Source organism: Balaenoptera musculus, chromosome 3 (genome assembly GCF_009873245.2).
Source record: "Balaenoptera musculus isolate JJ_BM4_2016_0621 chromosome 3, mBalMus1.pri.v3, whole genome shotgun sequence".
Lineage (NCBI taxonomy): Eukaryota > Metazoa > Chordata > Mammalia > Artiodactyla > Balaenopteridae > Balaenoptera > Balaenoptera musculus.
The window spans coordinates 98256291-98279571 of NC_045787.1; the positions used below are offsets into that span (position 1 = coordinate 98256291).

The window sequence follows — 23281 nt, forward strand, 5'->3', positions numbered from 1 at the left end:
ATCATAAAGGAGCAAATGATAATAGAATAAGGGATGGTGAAGATTTATTTAAAATATAAACTTTCAGAGGGAATTTACTGGACTCCAAATAGACACAACCTCATCTTTATATATCACCACAGTAAAATAAGAGCTGATATTTTAAAATGGATGATTCTGGGGCAAATTTAAGAGCCCTAATTTTATATGTACATACATAATAGAAGTCTGGAATACTCCTTTTCTACAGAGCATGAAAAGAAATAGATTGAAAGGAAAGTAATTTACCATTTGAGTATTGCTTTTTTCTGGCTTTTTTTTTTTCTTATTAGGTGAATCTATTTCCTCTGTCTTTATGTCATCCTATATTTTTTACTGCTTTCAACTCTCTCCCACACAGTTTTTAAAAAGATCTCTCTCAAAAGGAACCCTGATTTAGCAGTTTTGTTGTTGGTTTGCTTTGAAATGCATGTAAAGTAACACATAAAGGCAAAAAACAAAAAATCAAAAAAAACTGAGATTCCGTAATATGTCATCCTCTTTGTCATCAATATTATGTCATCCTCTTTGTTAGAAATTTTAGCCTGATTCATTAATTCTTCTTGAACTCCTCCTCCGATGTTGGCAGGCATCACAGTAACCCTTTTTAAAATATAGGAATGGCATCACAGACAGGTTATTTTACCAAAGTCATTCATAAAGTTATTAGCAATGTGATATTTTCAAACATACGTGTATGCAAAAGCTGTCTAAACAATGTATTTGACCCAATATTTTGTAGGAAAATTCATGACACATAGAGGTTAGAAGAATTTCAATAATGGTAATCAATAAGTAATAACACTGTGAACCAGGCACTGTTCCAAGACTTCCCATTTATTTACTCATTTAATTCTAACAAGTCCATGAAATTCTCTTAAGATGCCATTTAAAGGCAAGGCTGGCTGAGAGGTTAAGCTCCTTCTCAAAGTTATGTACCTAGGAGGTAGTGAAGCTGGGATTAGCAACCAGGTCATCTGCAGTCTGACTCCACAATCTAGCTGTGAACTACTACTCTGAACTGTCTCTTGCTTCCCATACACACACACACACACACACACACACACACACACACACACACATGCAACCTAGTATACACACACACCAACAGACACACACATTCTAATACACACATCCCAACACATAAACCCCAAAATATACTGAGCCTATGGTGTAATAGTTATCTTAGAAATATCTCTACCTCTATCTGTCTATCTTTCTATCTCTCTATCTGATTAGGAAGAAATGGGGCAACTCTCTTGCTATTCAGTTTATAATAAAGACCCCCATATAATGGACTATTTGGTCAGTGGCAAATGCTTCAATCCTAATGGAAGATGTTGTTTCAGAGGAGCTGAGGCACGTGTTTCATAGCAATGAAGCCAAGATCTTATCAATGCAGTTAAATTCAAGGAGCTCTGAAATCATTATACCTCTTACTTTGTTATTATTGGAAAATAACAGATTTTATTTCAAACTTCAGTATCTAGTGAGTTAATTCAGCATTTGTGCCTTCCACTAACTCAGAACAAGCAAACAAATGACATTTACCATGAGTAAGTAACTTATTTTTTTGTGCTTAGCCATTTTATACATAATGATTACCTATTAACCAATGTAAGATAATTAATTATGATTTTGGAATCAATTAATTTATTTTTATTATTTTAATATTACTTAAATTTTTTGGTTACTATAGTTATAGTACTTTGTTTCAATCATAACATTGTTAGGAAAGAAACAAACCTTAATTATAATCAGTTTTATATTAAGAAGATTATAAAAATGGAAATAAACTTCTAATGAATAGGAAGAACATTTTGCTTCCTATTATAACGTATCGATGTATATAATATTCTATTTTCTTCTGTAGGTTAACTGACTAGACTAAGATGAGTGAAAAATTATATAGAAAAGCTTTCATATGCTCAAAATCCAAAGCCCCGAAATGATGGTAGCATTTCTTACCTTAAAATATTCTCATTATCATTTTAAATCAATGTGACTGAATTAAACCTGTGACCTGTAGATACTCCAAGGATGTTTACATCGATGACATTAATGTATCTGATTCCATATGGAAAGAAAAACATGAGACAGGCACACGTAAAGGTTTCCTGAAGGTAGTCCTTCTAATGCTGTGTAGTGACTTTGTAATTCACCATCAGTGCAATAGCAGTTTTGAAGGCAGTATGACCTTAGGAAAGATTGCATTTTATTTATGCACTAATCATTTATATGTGGATAGAGAACAGGAATTACATCTAGAATGACAGCATGTACCTAGGAATGGAGTGCTAGGTGAGGCCAAAGGTAGAACATGAATTGTCCTACTGTTTTCTTCACAGGATAACTTTTGGCCAACTCTCATCTTTATTAAAAAGTAGACAACGGGTATTGTCAAATGACCTCACTAATCTCAAAAAAAGCAAACAAGACAAAACAGAACAAAACACGACTCATCTCCTCTGCTCCTCTGCCTGAATCTTTCACCAATAAAACCACTACTAGGCTTTAACCCTTTAGGTGGAGCTAGCTTACTGGATAAGCACTTTTCACTTTGCCGTTCTGGGAATTGGCTATCTATGAATTTGCTCTCAGTGATTTGGCTGACTTCCTGCAGAGCCTAGAGGCAACAAGTAAGAGAAATAGCCATTGCCTAAAATTTTAAAAAAGAGGCCATTGTAAGGCCAATGCCTTGGCAACCGGAGGAACAGGGTAGGGGTGGAGGTAGGAAGGGAGCAAGATGGTAGCAAGAAACAAGCAAACAAAGACAGTCAGTGAGAGCGAGGAGCTAAACAAAACTTTCCTCTAGTTTAAAATTATGCTGAGGCTGAGCAGAATATGACCTGTCTTCTCTGTATGCAAAAAAAAAAAAAAAAAAAAATCTTCTAAATTCATTCATTCAGCAAATGTTTATTGAGAACTGTGTGCCAGGTAGTGTGTAATGGCCAGAGACTCAACCATTAAAAAGTTACAGTACCTGGTCTGGTGGAGCTAACAGATTAATGGCTGAGGCAAACAGAACAAATAACTATAATGCAGTTAGATAAGCAGCGACAGAAATATGTAAGTACTATGTAGCGCTTAAAAACTGTATGGGAAAGGGAAGGAAATGTTTTTTCTCCTCCTTTAAGTTCTCCAGCTTTTCTATGGTTGGAAGAGGAGCACCCCACTTCCAGGTGGCATTGTCACAGTGTCACACCGTCCTGCATGATGTGAGGAACGACCCTCATGCAGTGTTTCTGCACGAGAGCACTATGCATACCTCTAGAGTGGAAAACAACATCCTTCCATCTGCCTCTGGCCATGTAGGAACACTTTAAGCTTACTTCTGTTTTAGTTGACTTTTTCATCCCTTCAGATGCAAACAGCAAGTATAAGAAGGTGTCACTGTTCTCTCTGGAAAACATGCCAGGGACAGATCATCCATATGCAGCTTCACTCTCCGTCACGGAGCTGAGGAGAGCATTAACGTGAACCCACAGGGTAGTTTTCAATCCTGACCTCAGGGCTGACATCCTTTTGCATGTTGGTCATATTTATAGGGTTGTGCCCAGAACCTCAAAGCCAGGATGTGAAATACTGAGTCCATATGGTTCTCCACGCTTCCTGCCCCTGGCCACCTCAATCCTTCCCTCTTAGGTAAGCCTCATATTGTCTACCCATTTCCCCAGACAGAAGTGCTGCTGCCTTCCCTAACTTTCCTTTCCTCCTCACCCTCCATATGTCATAGTTCAGCAAGTCTTGTCTGTGCTACCTCCCAAGCTTCTCTACTATTTATCCCTTCCTTTGTTCTTTTGTCCCTTCAGGCTGTCGCCATTTCTCACCTGGACACTTGGGACAGCACCTTCACTAATCAGTCTTAGTCCTGTCAGCCACCAACGGGTCCTCTTGATCTTTTCACCTGCAAATCTGAACCTGTCATTTCCCCGTTAAAAATTCCTCAACAGCTGCCTATTTCCCATAACAGTGACTTTCATACCTGATTTTAATGGGCACTTTCAAATGATATTTTCCTCTTTCAAATGATATTTTGTGTAATCTCAATTACCTACAGTTGATTAGATGTGAGGTTCAATGTATGGGACGGGAACGTAAGACAGCAGTGACCACAGAGAGGTTCTTCCCTTCATGCGTTGCTGGGTGACATAAGGCACCGCGGTGTATCTCCAGTGCGGAACAGAGTGCAGCTTGAAAACCATTATTATTGAAAAAATTATAAGCTCCCTTGGGTTATCCATAAACCCTTAATTATCCAACTGTCTTAGCTCATTTCCTGCAGTCTGCATCGTCACACGTCCTGCTGCAACCACATTGAACTGTTGCTACTTCACTATTATGCTGAGTTCTATCATGCCTCTCACTTTGAGCGCTGGTCCGTCTGTCCAGAATGTGACCCTCTGACAAGAGCCCCAAGCAACTGGGTACTCATCATCTGATGCTCAGTGAGCATCACCTGTGCCTTGTCATGCTCCCACCTCTCATCTCTAGACACACTAAAAGTTTCCTTTTCTATATATATGTTCCCACTACATTTTACCTTCACCTCTATAGCATATCACTTTGTGACTTTTGTCTTCACATCCGTTTTTCTAAGATACTTGAGGTCAGTAACTAGGTCTTCATTTTTGATTTTTCAGTACCTAGCATAAGACTAGAGTGGCCTATAGTGGATCACTAATAAATATTTGAAACCTGAATGAACAAGTAACTTATTTTTTGAATTATTATAATTAGAGTTAAATTAATTTCAAGGAGAAATGTAATGTTAAATATTTGATATAGTGATATGTTCCTTCATTTTTAAAATAGAGTAAGAATTCAAATGTAAGTTTGTTGATAAGAAAATGATTGAAAGCAAGAAGAGACATTTAGGTAAGAAAACAAAACAAGAAAAAAAACTTAAATTGACATATATTGGATATGAAACTTTCTCCTTCAGCTTCTTTAGTTTATTACCTGTAAGTTTAAGGCATTTGAAAAGAGCCTGCCCAGTCTCCAGCCCATTTAAACTTTCTCTTCTCTACGCGATTGTACTGTGAGCACGGATAGTCAAAACCACCACCTCTGATTGTGTTATGTTCAAGTTACATTCAGGTAACTGTTTAGACTTAGTAATGCTGGAAAATGGAATCATGGTTGAAAAAAAAAAAAAAAAAAAAGATTCACTCACTCTTTTGATTTGGTCAAAGTATTACAAATCTTTAGTAAATTGTGAAGTATACGGTAGTGATTTCTCTTTTTTTTTTACCTTAAAATTATTAAAGTGTATTTTAAATATCTATACTAAGAACCTGATGAATGTTACAGAATATGTCCCCAAAGTGTAAAATGGACCAATGAACCTTCAATGTAAGCTCAGCAGGTGATCTCTTTTCCAGGTAAGGCTTCAGTAAATCTGGATGAAGTAGGGGTGGGGGTGGCTTTGGGGCTAAAGCATCTCAGCTGAGGCCGTAGAACTCAGAGACCTGGGTTCCAGACCTGTACGTTCTCTTACTATCTGTGTGTGTTAACTATTCTCTAATCTCCAATTTCCACTTTTGGGAAATAGGGATGGTAATAACTGTCTCATAATGAATATTCATTGAGATAATGTATATAAAGTGCTTGGCTTAATTCTGGGCACAGGGAAAGCATTTAATAAATGCTGGCTATTATTTTTATTTGACTCCAGTGTATGGAATATCGGTCCTCTGAAGAGCTCTGATTTATTAGCAGGGCTACTGTGGAAAAGAGGCAAAAGGCAATGTTCAAATATTCTAAGAAGAAGCAGCTTGGGAAATGTCAAACGCTGTTATTATAACAAATGATGTTTAATTTTGTTCATGTTCTTAATAAAAGAGCCTGATGGGAGTTAAAGATGTATAAGGCAGATAGATAATGCAGATTAACACGCCCAGGGAGTGCAAGCAGGGCTTTCCAGAATATGTGACAGCCAGCCTTTGCATTTACACCTGAGTCAACAGAAAAACTGAATCACGTTTATATTTTCATTTAATGTTGTCACTTGGGTCAAATATTTCATAAACTTTTGAGCTGAGGACCAGGCCTACCTCATTTTTTATGATGCATAGTCATATTCTTCACTTGATCTGCCATTTGAAAAGTCATTCCTGTTCCTTTTTTTGAGTAATGGATGATGCCTATCTATTTCTCAGATAGAACATTGCCATTAAGGATATTTCATATAGTAAAATAATGTTACTGTTTGTGTACGTCTCTTGGTTTATACTTTGAGTTTATAAACCTTATGGTAATTTAAATTCCTTGAAATGAGACCTTTGATGGAAAGCCTTCTTCCCTGACTTTCATTTATCATAAAAAGATTCATCTCAACAATCTATTCATCTAAAGCCAGCTGTTGACTAAAATCAAATATGTATCCCCATGGCTGTCTTCTTACTAAGGTGCCTTACCAACATTTGTATGTCTTGTCATATCTGGAGAGTGTTCAATATTTTCAACTTCTCTAACACTTAGACCTTTTCTATTTTCTTTAAAAATTGCAGATAACCTGGCTGTGTTTATGGCCTGTTATGGAAACAAGACATGAATCCTTTATTTAGTGAAGGAAAGATGAACAAAATTGAGTACTTTTTCTCTTTGTCTTTTTTATAGCATCATAAGTGTTCAACCCATGTGTTATAGCATCATAGGAAACACATTCTAATTGAGCTGACACTTTAAAGCTCGTACTGTGTAGTGCTTAACAACCTGGACACACACACACACACACACACAAACACACAGAAATGAGACACTATAAATGAAAAATATTTCAGTTGAAATCCAACTTTAATTTTCCCAGGTACTATTTTTGACCAGCTATTATGAGCAAAAGTTACACCAGATACTAAAATAATGGAGATGAAAAAGACATAGCCTCCATCCTGAGCATGTTTACAGTCTAGTAATGTAATATACCACTATTTGCTGCAAATTACTGGCTTAACCAGAAAGGGGAATTTGAAAGTCACTTAATAACAGGTTCTGGGATAGGTATGTCTGTGGGTACCCCAGGATTGGTTCATTCAGCAGCCCAGTGATATCATCAAGAGGCAAGCTTCCTTTATTGAGCCATTGTGTCATCCCTGGTTTTGGTATCATGCTCACTCTGATGACTAATTATCTGCAGTACTTCCAGGCATTGCATCTTGAATATCAATGACCAGAAGAAGAAAAAACATACCATGTAATCTTGCGGTTATCTTTGTTAAGACAGAGGACATTTTTTCCTGGAAGCAACCCAGCAGTCTCCCCTTTTATGTCTTATTGTCCACTGTGGGGACCATGATTGGTTTAGACTGATTATCGAAGAGGAATAGATGTTTCAGGAGTTGCTCACAATCCCCCAAAGAGGAGGATAAGTTCAGATTGCAAATAAGTGTAATACAGACCAGAGTGTGATAAATATAGAACGATTATTAAAATATTATTGAAATAAAAGAACGATGCGGGGTTTAGAGACAGGAGGAAAAAATGACCACGATATCTTTGTGGTTGTGAAGGATAAAGAGTCAGAAAAGTTTCAGTCATGTTGTTTATAGATTTTTAGAAAATATTACCTCTAACTTTTCCATCTTGGCACCTCTCACAATTGCAGCCATTTATTTTTAAATTATTTTTAAATTTTCTTTTGTTACCTCCATACTGGAACTTCATAAGGTTAGGAAAAATGGCCATCTTATTCATCAGTGTGTGTCTCTTTGCTAAACGAATCAAAGAATGAATGCATAGCCTCGGAGAATTTGTAGAATTTTTTGCTTGCAAGAGGGGGACGATCCAGGTAAAAGAGACATCATTAGCAAATAAGTCAAGAAAGCTCAGGCAACTGCCTGAAACTTTTGTATGAACCTCAAAATGAAGTTAAGATTAAGGAAAGAATTAGAATAAGGCCCTGACAGAAAAAGCATAGGATGAGAAGTTTTAAGAAGGAAATATTGACTACATGGACAAGTTTTGCCCCTAGGTATTCAACTGCTGTCCCATATGTGTCATGGCATCAATCGTATATTTGTAGGATGCAAAAGAGCTTTGTCATGTCTTCCAATCTTCAAGTAGATGACAGTTAAAAGATTCCAGATATATGAAAATCTACTTAGTTTTCAAAGAGATTTTTTTAAAAAGAATTCATAAAAAGAGTCACTTTATATTTGGGTGATAAATATCAGTCTCTGCCAAGAAATTTTTCTGTGTATAATTACACTTTGATATAATTAATCACTTACCAAAATGTAAGCTCATTTATTTTTGGTGTGTGGCTTGATAGACTGCATTTGACTGATTCCTTTGACTACTAGGCCTTAACTTATTGACATCCATCGTAATGTCACCCTTCAGGTTATTTCTTTAATAATTCAAGTCTCTAAAAGAGTTATCCATAGATAACTGTATAATCTGTAATTGCTTTTGGCTGACTTCTGAACCCTCTTTAAAAACTTATAATTCTTTTTAATTCTATACAGCCTAGAAGATGTTGCAGGCCTTTGTAAAAGTATCTGAGTGTCATGCTTCATCTTAATATCATTTCCTAAAGTACTTTACAAACAACTGGTATATACAGGTACTATGAGGAAATTACCAGGTTACATAATTTTGTTTGTTTGTAGAGGAGAAGTATTGAGATCCTGACTTAGGTACTACCAGAGAAAAGAAACAGCAATAAATGCATATTTAGTCACATTACAGAGGTAGAACTGAGAGGTCTCATTACACTATTAGATATAGCACTTTGGAGAGGAATGGGTTAACAATTTACTGAAATTGGATAATGAAGAAAAAATATGAGAGGTTTTTAGGAACACTGCTAAATGTATATATGTATACATATATATATTCAGTATAAATATGCAAGCAGAATTTAGAAAAGGTTAATCTACTTTGCACTCATTAGATATTTTTGAACCATAGCTTCTATTTTCACAATGGTGATACGTTGCCAAACCTAGGTGTGCACTATAAAAAAATAGGTGATATTTACTGAGCATCTGTGGCAACTTCATGTTTACTATCTCACAGTAGTCATCACAAAAACTCTATAACATAGGGTATCGCCACATTTTTTGTCTTTTTGTTTTTTAGGAAACAAGGATTCAAGCCTTAGATTAAATATGCTACCAGTGTAGTAGGTAGTAAAATGGATTAAACCCATTTCTGTCTACCATCAGTAAGCTCTCCTACCTTTCTTTACATTAACAATTTGTTAAACTCACATAGAAGCTCTCTCCCTGAGAAATGATTTTTGGGAATGGCATTGCTTTTCTACTTTTCTCTCAAAAGAATAAAAATATCTATTATTTTAAAATGAATCAGTGTGATGTGCAAAGCTGAAAGTTTACCCAAAACAAATATCTCTAAAGAGAATCAACACTAAGAAATTTGAGGAAGGGGGTTGCAGATCGAGTCAGCAAGGGGGAGGGTTAAATATGGGTTTGGTTGATGGTGTGCTGATAAATGTTGAACCACTAGTTCTCTGAGATGGGGAGGCAAAACCCTGGTTTATAACATTTGCTTCTTTTCTTATTTTCATGGTGTAAATGTTCCCACCATGACTTATATGACTTATTTCAAACTAGTAACCTGATGTCACTGAATGTGGAATTGGGAAGAGATGCAGAGTAGCACACCATATGTAGAATTTCTACTACACACAATAGATGTAAATGACCTCAAGGATATAAATAATAGTACAGTTAGGATTGAAGAGTTTTGAATATTTATTACCGTTGTTTTTAATATGATTAATTGTAATTTTACATAATTTAATTTTTAATAATGTCTGTGTTTAACAATAGGCTCACAAATTCCAAAAAAATTAACAAATGGTTCTTGCAAGCCAGTATGAACTGGCTCCAGCACACCCCTGGATTAGGAGAAGATCTAATTTAAGTCATGTAGAAAATAAACTTGGGAACATTTTAGCTCTAGCTCAATATAGTTTTCTCCTATTTTTTGAAGTTCAGTATGAATATCAGTTTTAAGGTGATTGAACTTTAATGGCATAAGTTTTTCTAAGAAGGTTTCAATGTATTGCTTGCTGATTTAGATTGATCATTCAGATTTATGGTGTATGACAGTCAGGGCAGCCCACATAATTCAAAGCTAGCATGGAGATCAAGAGTCGTTTTGCCTCAGGGATGGATGAAGACAGCAGAATCTTTTTTGAAGATCGCTGCCACTTCTGTTATTACTGAGTGTACAGGAGATATGAGTTATCCAGTGTCTTACTTTTACTTCAGTTCAAAAAGGAGCATGAAAACTGGGTTTAAACATAAAATGAAAAGATGTAACTTCAGCCACTGGCCATTTGGAAAGTAAATTACCGAATGCCATTTAAGACTTGAGGGTATATTATATAATTTACAGTATAATATATAGAAAATATGGTATGTTGTTTTCTGGGTTGTTAGGGTAATAGAATATTTTACACACTAAACTAGAGAAAGAGTTAACACTACGTATTCTTCGGGCATATGTCCCACTGGACTTATAAATTTTGTCTTCTTATGAGATAAAATGATAGCAACAACTTATTTGTTAATTATGTTCTCAATAAGGTATTCCTTATTACATTAAATAATGTAATCTATCATAATCTTCTATGAATAAATTCCCTCAGCATTCTTCTGTGTTTGTAATAGCAACTCTTAATAGTATGTGGTATGTATTTTTGGAAATTTTCTTTAGAAACTCTGTAACTAGGTCTACACATGCAAAAAGAATTAAAAAATTTTTTTTAAATTATCCAAAATTTGACTAACCCAGATCTTCAGATGACTTTTATATGAATTATATGACTACTTTCTAGTTCTTTCACGTGGCTTTGTGTAAATGCAATCTAAGACTATTTCTATAGATGCACACTGATCTAAAGACCAAGTTAATTAACTATTTTGACAATCAATTTAGATGATTCTGTGAGAAAAACACATTTACAATGGTGTCTGTGTTTTCTGGACTTATATTCTACATAGATATCATACATTGGATCTGTGGTAAATGTCCTTGTCATGTAGGTTTCTATGTAGTACAGCAGTTAAGATGCTATGCTCTGGAGTTATATAAGCTTGTTATTTTCTCGTATATATTACTTTCTTTGTAATATGAAAAGGGAGAAAAAAAGAGTAACTTTACAGTGGGGAAACCTGACAAACACTATCTGAAGCCAAGTGATTCAGATGAACGTCAACAGTGATAAGTCATATTGATAGTAAATACCCTCTATATGACGTGATGACAATGGCACTTTACCTCTGCAGTCTTCTTTCCGAAAACACATTTCCTCAGTCTAACCATGAGAAAAACACCAGATAAATCCCAATTGAGTAACATTCCACAAAATACTTGACCAATAATCCTTAAAACTGTCAAGGTCATGAAAAACAAGAAAAGTCTGAGTAACTATAACAACCAAGAAAGCCTAAAGGGACATCATGACTGTATGTGATGTGGTGTCTTAGATGGGACCCTGGAACAGAAAAAGGACATTAGGGAAAGACTGGGGAAATTTCAGTAAATATAAGCTTTAGTTAAGAACAGTGTATCAATATTGATTTGTTAATTGTGACAAATGTACCATATTAATGTAAGATTCTGATAATAGGGAAAATCAGGCTGAAACTCTCTGTACTATTTTCACAAAAATACAGTAAATCTGAAAACATTCCTTATAAAAAAAGGTTTATTTAAAATAAAACTATATATCCAACAATGTAGAAATATCTTATCACATAATATTCAGCCAAAGAAACTAGGTACAAGAGTGCATATGGAATATGATCCCATTTTTTATAAAGTTCAAGGATAGGTAAAACTAATCCATGCTACTAGATGTCAGGAAAGTGGTTTCCCTCTGGAGAAGGCAGTGACTATAAGGGGCACAAATGATCTTTTGGGGTGCTGGTAATATTCAGATTCTTGGTCTCTGTTAGTCACAAGGCTATGTTCACTTTGAAAAAACTCATTGAGCTGTACTAGGATTTTTATATTTGTCTGTATATGTTACACTTACACAATTAAAAAAAGCAATGGGATTATTTGGTTTTGCTCAATGGCATTTAGATTACATAGATTATAAAGGTTTTACATCACTAAATTAAACACCAAAATGCATTTTATGGGAAATGATTTAAAAGAAAATAAAAAGTAAGGAACAATACTGTATTAACTCATAAATATAACACATAAATGTTACGTTGTGAAATTCCAGCTTAACTCTAGGATGGATTATGTATTCCTCCTGTACTCTCCTACAGACCTCTACAAAACGTTTTATTGTTATACTTAATGTCAATCATATTGTAATTATGATTTTGTATGTCAATCTTCTTCATAAATAAGATCATGAAGAGCAGAAACATATCTTACTCATCTTTCTCTCCAGTGCCTAACATTATGTTCTGACAAGTAGTATGTGGTCAGTGATTATGATTGGCTTACATGAGATAAAGAATGACTATATGCATAGTTCAATGAGTACTTAGTATAAGTTACTGTTTTGAGATGTGTTCACATAGTGTTTTTGATAATTCTCTCTCCTCAAGCTTTCTTCTCTCTTTCTGATAATTTCTAAGAGTTGATTATAGAATGTCCCAGGTTGACCCTACAATGTTTTTATCTTTTCTTTCCTATTTTCCATTTCAGTCATTTTATCCTACTTTCTGGGACTTTACCTTCTTATCTTTTTACTGGAGTTTTAAATGTGGTAATAAAATGTTTAATATATGAGAGCCCTTTCTTATTTTTCATTACATATTTTCATAGAATATACTGCATCCACTAAAAAGGAATATTGTTCTCTCTTCTGTAAAGATATTCATAATGATATTTGAGGTTTACTTTTTATCTCCATAGTATTTCTTCTAAATTCTTTCTGCCTGTTTCTCCCCTCCTAGACCAGTGAGAGTGGGCAATAGGTTGAGAAGATTTTCTTTAGCTCTAAGATTTTTCTGAACTTTTCGTAGGCAACTATTACCTGTCAAACATGTTATGTACTGTGGGTCCAGGGGAGAGACTATTTTTGTCTTCTGATGAGTACCTTGTCTAGCTTCCCGTGCAAAGGAGCAGAGGCTGAGTAGAGGTAGGAGTAGAACATTTCAGAAACAGGGACCAACTTATACTAATATATAGAAATAAGGAACGAGATGGGAAGTGGTAGTTAGATATAGTTGCAATGTAGAGTGCAATTGTAGGAGTGATGAAAGATGAAGTTAGAAAGGTAGGTAGAGATCAGGTCACAGAGGATATTTTGTATTCTTTCTGATCAGACTTAACTCTGAGAAGCTAATTCTCAATCTAACTGGGGTTTGAATGAGTGGGGAATCAACTTTTCTCCCATATAAGGTAGGTAGTCCTGTGCATCTTCAGTGCTCATCTCCTACTTTGTGGTCCAGGATGGCCGCTTCAATCACTGTGTCAACATTTCAAGCAGCAGAAAGGAGGAAAGGGCAGCGGATCAAAAACTCCTCCCTTAAAGATATTTTCTGGAAGTTGAACGCGCCACTTATCTTCCATTGGCTAGCTGTCCACTGTGTGTCACACCTACTAGTCATACAAGAATCTGGGAAATGTAGACTTTTGGAAGAGGGTGGCTATGTGCCCGGTTCACATTCAAGTATTCTTTTACTAGGAGGAAGGGGAGTTTGTTAGGGGACAATTCACAGGCTTGTTTAAAAGTTTGGAATTTACCTAGACAGTGAGGAGGAGACACTGAAGAGGTTTAGGCCAAGGAATCTTTCACTTTAGAAAAATGTCACATGGCTGTGACCTGAAGGATAAAGTGATGTGAGATTAGAGGTGGTCTGAGCAGTCAGACAACCATGAGAAACACCTATGTATGAGAAATATAACTTGTTATGGCTGTCAGTAAGGGGCAGGAGAAAGAGCATCGGTGCTGGTGACATTAACAGACTGCATTGATTTTTGGCTTCTTATCTGTAGGGTTGTACATTTGATTTATAATTATTTATAGAAGTACATTCACCATAAACCTAGGCCTAAGTCAAATAGATGGTGATCAGTGCTCTTGACTACAGATGCCCCTTCCTAAATTTTTTTTTTGCCCCTATTTCTAGATACCTTTGTTTCTCTAAGGATGTGTGTTGTGATTTTTTTAAATGACACATACACATGGCGAAAACTTAAATACAAAGATATATCAAAAAATATATCTTTCTTTACGTTCCAAGTATATTTTTCTTTACATTCCAAAATTCCAGAACATTAGCAGTCCTACTGTCTCAACACATATGGTTTATCCTTGTATAAAACCTTCATACACACACACACCTTATTTTTTTTCAAAAGTGTATTATTTTCAGAGGATTTCCAACATAAGCCCTTTGGCTTATGGAGTTTAGCTAGGTATGCAAACTCAGCATAGCAAAGGTTATTGGGAAGTAGGTTTAAATATATAATCTGTTCAGTGTCCATATGCTCAAGAGTGAGCACATAAATATTCTGTGTCTAAATCTAGTCTCAGTGATCTCTACTCCCCCCAGCATTCTATAATATTAGCACCACTTAAAATTGAATGTGATTCTATTATTTATATATGTGCATACTTACATTATTATTTTCACTATACATACAACATGGACTTTCAAAGCAAGATAATTACTTCATCTAGTGCTTAATCAAATAGTGAATCTTTTCCAAGGCTGGAGGGAAAAAGGTGTTCGAATTATAAAACTTACTGTGTTAGGATTATGGAAAAAGGATATATTAATCTCCAACTTAGAATCTTCCTAAGGGATTTTCATTGTAAGCTTGATCCCACCATATGCACTGTTCTGTATTTTTGGTGTTGTTTAAAAATACAGCTTCTTAATCTTTCTTAGTCAGCCATAGCAGTACCTGCAGACCTTTCTACATCAGTTTTTTCAGAGCTGCACTCTGTATACTTCAGTTCCCCATTGATGGACATTTCATTTTGTTTTGTATTTTTGTTTTGCTTTGTTTCTTTTAGTTTGTGAGAATTCGTTTTTGTTCCTTTTCTTATTTCTTACAAGCAGTGCTTTAACAAATGATACTTAAATTAGCATGCTTATATACATGATGAGAGTATATCTATAGTTACACATATATACATATATAACAAATAGTACTTTAGTGAACGTATATGTATAAATACATGCATACACAGATAGAATGAATTCCTAGAGGTAGAACTGAGGGCCAAATGGTATGTTTATTGTTCATTTTAATTCATTTAAAATTACCCACCAAAATTGTTATGCCACGTGCTTCCACACAAAGATTTCATAGTGCCCCAGGTTGGTGACATAAATGTAAGGTTCAGCTGCTTGTGCTGAGACCAAGCAACCTTTTTGTATTCTCTTTTCAAACATTGGCTACCAAACTATCTAAATAAAATACCCCCTTTGGGTTACATGCTTGCCAAGATAATTATTATAAACGTTTTCACTTTTGCTATTCTGATTGGAAAATGGTATTTTAGTGATAAGGTTGAGTGGTATTTTTTATTTATAAGAAATATGCCTTTCTTTATCTGTGAACTCTTCCATTTCCTTTGTGAGTTATGACAGTGAACATGATAAGGGAATAGGTATTGAAGGGCCAATGCTAGAAAAAAGAAAAGCATTGGGAAAAAAAACCAAGATGGCTCTAATGAGCCATCAATGGAGCCTGAGTGTAGATAAAAAGCTGGTAGAAGAACAGAAAATTTCAGAAACTTTATAAGGCAAAAGGGATATGCTTCTCACTGTTCACATCTCCCCTAATTTTCCACTGATAGCGCTCCAGCCTTCCCCCATAACTTTGCTCATTTACTGTTTCTGTTAACTCTGGCCTGTGGTAATGATGAATACTTAATAATGTGATACTTAATAACATAAATGCTCAGTTTCTGTTGGTGATTGTGTATATTGGCTTGTTGCCATTGTCTATCAAATTTACTTGTACAAATAATCAAAGGATAGACATATATAATGTTGACAGGCATTTTCAGTGGATAGGTTTTCTTCAATTCAATAATTGACTTTTTACAAAAGAGATTTTTATGGTACTTAATAGTTTAGTGTGTAAAGGAAAGAATAGAAGGGGGTGAAGCTATTTATTCCAGATATATATAGAAGCTTTTTTATAAATAAATTTAGAAAAAGAGAGGAAAGAGCAGGAGAAGTGGTAGATTAGTAATAATTGAGGAACCAATTTAGTGTTTATTTTTTCCTCTAACATTTCTTTATTTAATTTATAATCTACAAACTCAGGGATATGGTGTGTTGGATTGTCTGTTAAAATCCTCTAGTGTTGAAGAACATAATACGATAAAACCATGCATTACGCGTCCCATGATAATGCAAATTTGCATGATAGTGATTGAAGATTGGTTTTCATTCTCAACCCAGCCCACATTTTTAAAGGAAGGTGGTCTAATGAGGAGGCTGGATACAGAGAGAAGAGTGAGACCCCTTCTGGAGGAGCCAGGCAAATTGAGGAACATTCTCATATTATTGGTATTCATCCTTCCCAGCGCTCTCCATAGGGGAGATGAGGCAGATGACAGCTAATCAGGAGATGCCTGAATTACTGTCACTATACAGGAAATCCAAAATAATCTTGGAACTAAGTATTTTTCCCCCTTCTACATTTAAGACAGGGTAGTGGTGCCAAATTCCAGCTTGAGATTGATAGATTTGGAACACACAGCCAGACCCATAGAATTACAAACCCTCTAGTTGTTTAGACTTGTCTAGTTCTTTTCATTATCCTTGTAATATCATCACCACCTTTTACATGAGTAATTCTCTCGGACCCTACTTACCACATTATGACAGAGTTTTGTTGTACTTTCATTTCTGCTGACTGAAAATCTGTAATTATGCTCTCATTGGGCATCATGGAGGAAGAAGTCAACTGAGTAGTTAAACTGTGTGGCTGACTTAAAGTTATATATTTGCTTGTCTTTGGCTCAGTTGTCTGTTCATCTCTTATGCCACCTCTTTTCTTAATAGATGCGAGGTTGGAGGGTGGTTGGTAGCTATTATGTGGAAAAAATATTTTTTTTCATAATCTCTTGTCACATTAAACTCCAAAGAAAATAGAAAGTTTTTCTCATGGTAGTAATTCCTCTTTGAAAAAAAAAGCTTAATTACTTATCAAACATGTCAGAATAGGGAAAAATAGCTGTGAATATAAATGTCAACATCTAAAATTCAGCGTAATTGTAACTACAAATAAACTCTAAAAGGAGCGTATTTAAGCTGACATTTATATACAACTTGCCAAAGTAGCTTTTTACCAAGTTTTAACATAGCCACTTATGTAATATTTTTGTCTGTTAAAACAAGTGTAAGCAATTTAAATAGTCACTCAATTGTGATGCCTTCCTTGCACCTCAAACTGAACAAGTGCGTACTCCATAGATACCTTGCTTACTTACAAGAAGAAGGGACTTTATATCATACATATGCAATATTTTGGGCTTAATGTTTCAGTATTAAACTGTTTGGAAATGTATTTCATTCAATCTACATATATTATGAGATTCCCATATGTCTGTGAAGAAAACAGATCCAAATGCTTTCAGTAGAAATACTTGAGGTTAATAATAAAAGACCTTACTATTTTTATTTCCCAGGGCTTTAGCATGAGAAATGTCTTCATTTACCTTAGTATAGCGAAATGATTTTTTAACAGAAAAGCCTACATTGTTTGAATGAAGGTTGCACATCATGCTATTTTATATATATATATATATATATATATATATGGAAATATCCCTATAACATTACAAAATCAAATTTATGTATTTGTTTGTATTTGCTAAGTGCCTAGTATGGTTGACTTACTATATTGCTTATAGAGCTATAAAGGTAAATTGTAAATGGCCCATATATTGGACCTCTATATATTTTGGTGTTTTAGGGGAACAAATAATTAGCACTCCTCTTGCCAACCCCGGTTCTAAACCAATTGAGAAATTAAACTTCACCATAATCAGATTGAAGGGAAAATATGACCTACGTTACTGATAAAAGGCAGCTTGCAGAATGACACTGTGCAGTGTGTGTGGAGTCAGCTCACAGGGCTATGAGAGCCCCGCTGGTCACACGCCTTCCCTGTTCAGTGAAATCAGTCTTGTTGGGAGTATTTACACCACTGAAATTGGTAAATGACACAAATCAGGGGCTTTCCCCCACAGAGAGCTGCTTGTTAAACATTTAATGGTGTACTACTGTCTGAAAGCATGGATTAGTCCAAATACGGCATCCTAGGGTTTCTGATTTAGCCCCACACAGTGGAGGCTGGAAGATACCTTCGTTGCACCTAGAGTGGAACATGAGTGAACTCTGGAGATAGCTCATCCATGAGAAGAAGGGAAAAGAAGGACTTAAGTATACATGAGTGCTTCATTACTAAACTCATCCTGATGTAATGAAGCTAGCATAAGGACAGTGTAAATACATTCATCCTTGCAGGCAAGACAAGAATTTTATAGTAAACTTATGAACTTTCTATCACCTGTTCCCCAAATATATATTGGCTTGGCCAAAAATTTCATTCAGGTTTTTTGGTAAGATGTTGCAGAAAAACACGAGCGAAATTTTTGGCCAGCCCAATGTATTATAGTTATTTTTAAATTTGAGATCATATTTCTTATGAACAATTTTTGTTGTTATCAACATATTTTAAGTCATCTGATATTAGTGGAAACATATTTTGTGACTAATTTCTTTTCATTGAGAGACATCACTGCAAAGGAAGCTTGCCATAGGGCTCCTCCTGTTTGTTTTCTTAATAGAGAATCTGCATTTTGATAACATCACATGCAATATAATTAAAATGCTCAAAACTTCTGCATGGTAAACAAGCTAATACATTTTGTAGGCTTTGCAGTTTTAAATATTTTTAATTATTAACTTCTTTTTTTTTTAATTAATTTTATTTTACTTTTGGCTGTGTTGGGTCTTCGCCTCCGTGCGAGGGCTGTCTCTAGCTGTGGCAAGTGGGGGCCACTCTTCATCGCGGTGCGCGGGCCTCTAACTATCACAGCCTCTCCCGTTGCGGAGCACAGGCTCCAGACGCGCAGGCTCAGTAGTTGTGGCTCACGGGCCCAGTTGCTCCGCGGCATGTGGGATCTTCCCAGACCAGGGCTCGACCCCATGTCCCCTGCATTGGCAGGCAGATTCTCAACCACTGCGCCACCAGGGAAGCCCCAAATTATTAACATTTTAAGCATATAAAAAAGTACAGAAAATAAAACAATAAGCACATGGTACCAATGATTCAGATTTATTCTTGTTTGTCACATTTGCCTAGGAGCTTTTTTTTCCTGTTTAAACCACACAGATGCAGCAAAACTTCTGAGTCCTTTGCTCCCAATCCAATCTCCTCCTTCCCCTAGAAGTTGTTGCTCATCCTCCCTATGCATGCTTTTGAACTTTTACTACATAGGTACTCATGACAGTACGTAGTCTAAATGTGTGTTTTTAGAATTTGCATAAATGGTATAATTTATGAATTTATTTTAAATTATAATTTTAGTGTTTAATGACTATGAAATATAAAAAGCAAAACTGGACATGAAATCCTTTTCCATGTTTGATATGACCCCATGCTGTCAAGTATAGAGTCAAGTAATTTTTTGTTTTTTTATTTGTGTGTTTGTTTTTATTTGTTTTATTTTATTTTTTTTAAGATTTAATTTTATTTATTTTTGACTGCATTTGGCCCGTTGCTGCACGTGGGCTTTCTCTAGTTGCGGCAAGTGGGGGCTACTCTTCGTTGCGGTACGCGGGCTTCTCATTGCGGTGGCTTCTCTTGTTGCAGAGCATGGGCTCTAGGTGTGTGGGCTTCAGTAGTTGTGGCACGCAGGCTCAGTAGTTGTGGCTCGCAGGATCTAGAGCTCAGGCTCAGCAGTTGTGGTGCACGGGCTTAGTTGCTCTGTGGCATGTGGGATCTTCCCGGACCAGGGCTCGAACCCATGTCCCCTGCATTGGCAGGAGGATTCTCATCCACTGTGCCACCAGGGAAGTCCCTGTGTATTTGTTTTTAATGATGTATTCAAGAGATCTTGTATTCTGTGTGTTCTTACATGCTTGAGAATTTCTGTCAGTTGTCTCTATATTAAAGGACAATTGTTTAAATGTTCTGGTAATGTACTTTGCCCTTCAAAGTATGTAGACCTGGCCATGGAATATCGATCTAATCCTTTCATCACAGCCTTCCGTGCCATCTTTTGGAATGGTGAATTTTGGTGTTTGGTATCTTTCACGGGTACTTGAGGTTTGAGATTGTTAGATCTGTTGTCTTTATACTTGCATAGCAACTTGGCTGGGAATGACATTCTTGGCTCACACTTTCTTTCCCTCAGAACTTTGTACATATTGCTGTTCCCTCCTCTGTCATTTGACGTTGCACTGGGAAAGTCTGATACCAGCTTGATTTTTCTTCCTTGATTTTAACTTGCAACTTCTGCTTGGATGTCTATCCTTGAAGTGCTGGATATTTCTTAGTGGCAGTTGTTCACCAACTTTTACTGGAGCACATTGCACAGTTTAACAGCCAAATTCAGTAATTTCTTCCCTTCAGAGAAATTAAGCCTTTTGAATGTGTTATTCTTTCTGTTCCATTATGATGAAGTTTATTTACTGGGAAAACCAATGTTCTCTATGCTGTATATCAACTTGGTATTTCCTCCACAACTATTATTTTCTCTCTCTGCAATCAACACTGCCTTTAGATCTAAGCAAGAGAGACCCTTGCCAGGAACACTGGGCATTAGAGTGCCCCACCGCCACCCTCCTCTAGCTGCTGCGGGAGACCAGGCAGCCATGTCCAGTCAGAGTCTGTATTTTCTGTGTACACCATCCTCCAGTACCCTAGATACTGGAATTCCTCTACCATCAGCTCCAAACACATTTCAAGGATGTGTAGCAGCTTCCTGTTATGAGCTTTCTGAGTGTAGACCAAACCACTGGTATATTTATCTTTAGACTTATTTATCTTTAGATTTATTGATCAAAGGTTGACTATTTGTAGAGGCTGTGAACAGAGCTTTTATGTATGGGCCGGGGTATCTATACATATGCATTTGAGGTGCCTCATGGTGTAAGGAAGACTAGGGTGGGAAAAGGAGGGTGACGGGCCAAGGGCAGGGCTTGGGGGCTGGAACTTGTCCATCTTCACTGCCACTCTCTGACGTGGAATGCTGAGGAGTTGTCCAAAAATTCTGTAAATGTTTTTAAATAGTTTATTAGCTTGAAATTACCATTATTTAATTTCAATGTATGGTATTTTCCTCTTACCTCAGACCCTGAAAATATTTCAAACAGGCCTGTCTGAAATCTCCATATTTTCCTTTCTGCAGTCACAGTGAATATGTCAAGCTTTCCCTCTCTGTCAGTAATTGCATTGCAATCATGTCTGTTCTCTAGCTTGCTGTTAGCATTTTGTGAGTTTGGTAATGGTCGTGTTTTAAAACTCAGGTGTTTCTTTGGGTCTTCAATTCCTCTTCTATTTTATTCTTTTTTTGTTGTTTGTTTGTTTGTTTTCTTTGTTTCTATAGCACAAAAAGCACTCAAGGGCAAATTTTCTTCCATTTCTTCCAAAATGAGTCTGTCTTTGGCATAATGTGCTCCTTTGCTTCTTTTCTTTTCTTGCCGCAATAGTGTTTACAGAGTCACCATGCCAGTTCTTTTTTTTTAATTATTTGCTTTATTTATTTATTTATTTATTTATTTATTTTTAAATTTAATTTATTTAATTAATTAATTTATTTATGGCTGTGTTGGGCCTTCGTTTCTCTGCGAGGGCTTTCTCCAGTTGCGGCGAGCGGGGGCCACTCTTCACCGTGGTGTGTGGGCCTCTCACTATCGCGGCCTCTCTTGCTGCGGAGCACAGGCTCCAAGACGCGCAGGCTCAGTAGTTGTGGCTCACGGGCCTAGTCGCTCTGCAGCATGTGGGATCTTCCCAGACCAGGGCTCGAACCCGTGTTCCCTGCATTGGCAGGCAGATTCTCAACCACTGCAGCACCAGGGAAGCCCCCATGCCAGTTCTTTTTGTCTTGCTTAACTTGAACAGCTCTGCTTCGAACTTCCATTGGGCCTCAAGTAGTGTAGATGACTTTTCCTAACCATGTCCCTAACATGTCTAAGTATGACTTATCCTCCCAGGCAAGCCCCAGTGTGATGGCAAACTTATTTCACGTTCTCCCTTTGTAGAATAGGTAAATGTTGTGCTCTAGTTCATTCTACTACTGCATTCAAGGGTTTTCCATTGGCCCTTTTTGTGTCATATTACTCCTACAGTTCAGCCCCTTGCTCACTTTTTTTTTTTTTTTAATTAATAACTACTCTATTTATTTATTTATTTATTTTTAGCTGTGTTGGGTCTTCGTTTCATGTGAGGGCTTTCTCTAGTTGTGGCAAGCGGGGGCCACTCTTCATCGCGGTGCGCAGGCCTCTCACTATCGCGGCCTCTATTGTTGCGGAGCACAGGCTCCAGACCTGCAGGCTCAGCAGTTGTGGCTCACGGGCCCAGTTGCTCCGCGGCATGTGGGATCTTCCCAGACCAGGGCTCGAACCCGTGTCCCCTGCATTAGCAGGCAGACTCTCAACCACTGTGCCACCAGGGAAGCCCCTCCTTGCTCACTTTTAATTGTTTCACTGTCCTCTCTTCTGCAGGCCTGCCCAAAGTCCACATCTTTTTTTCATATTTGACACTATTTGTGAAAACTGGATGACTTTTGTTATTTCATTGGTACCATCCTGAGGCACTAAGACCAGTTTAAAGATCTGTACTGAATCAAGTTAAAACTATATCTCTTTTTCTTCTGCTGATAGTATTTCAGACAGTGAGTTGTGCCTCTTTAGTTTTTTGGTTTCTGCGATGAAGTGTTTTTGCTATTTTTAAATTTTATTTGTTACTGAGGGGGAGATTCTACTTTACTAACCTTTTTACTCTGACCTCACTTTCTGTAAGTAAAAGTGATGCATGCCTGCTGCTGAAAAGGTTGAAAATATTAGAGTGCAAAAAGTAAAAATATAAAATAAAAAGTCATTTCATTTTCATTTTTATTCAGTGCACACCTCCTACCATTGTTTGCTCTTATTACCCAGGAACTTTTCCTTTGTCATTGTTTCTTAGAGATTCTATTCCTTATCATGATGTCTCAAGGAAGTAGGTTTTGTTCTTTAACTAGCTCATGCCAAAACACTTGAAGTTAAGGAAAATGAGCCTAGAAAGAAAAGCATTAATTAGAAAATCATTTATTATGACTTTTCAATGTTAAAACTTC

At 36.4% G+C, this 23281-nt stretch overlaps 1 protein-coding gene across 7 annotated transcripts in view; it reads left to right on the forward strand.

Annotated features, from left to right (window-relative positions):
• The window catches only part of PRR16 (proline rich 16), a 169466-nt gene that overhangs the window by 128615 nt on the left and 17570 nt on the right, over positions 1-23281 (forward strand). Inside the window, exons 1-2 of one of the 7 annotated variants that reach the window (XM_036847703.1) lie at positions 3571-3663; positions 5332-5402. The exons of 5 other annotated variants lie outside the window; for them this stretch is intronic. The gene's annotated coding sequence lies outside the window, so the exon portion shown is untranslated. Of the gene's footprint in view, positions 1-3570; positions 3664-5331; positions 5403-23281 lie in introns of those variants that run through there. One more of the 7 variants, XM_036847702.1, reaches the window with a different exon arrangement.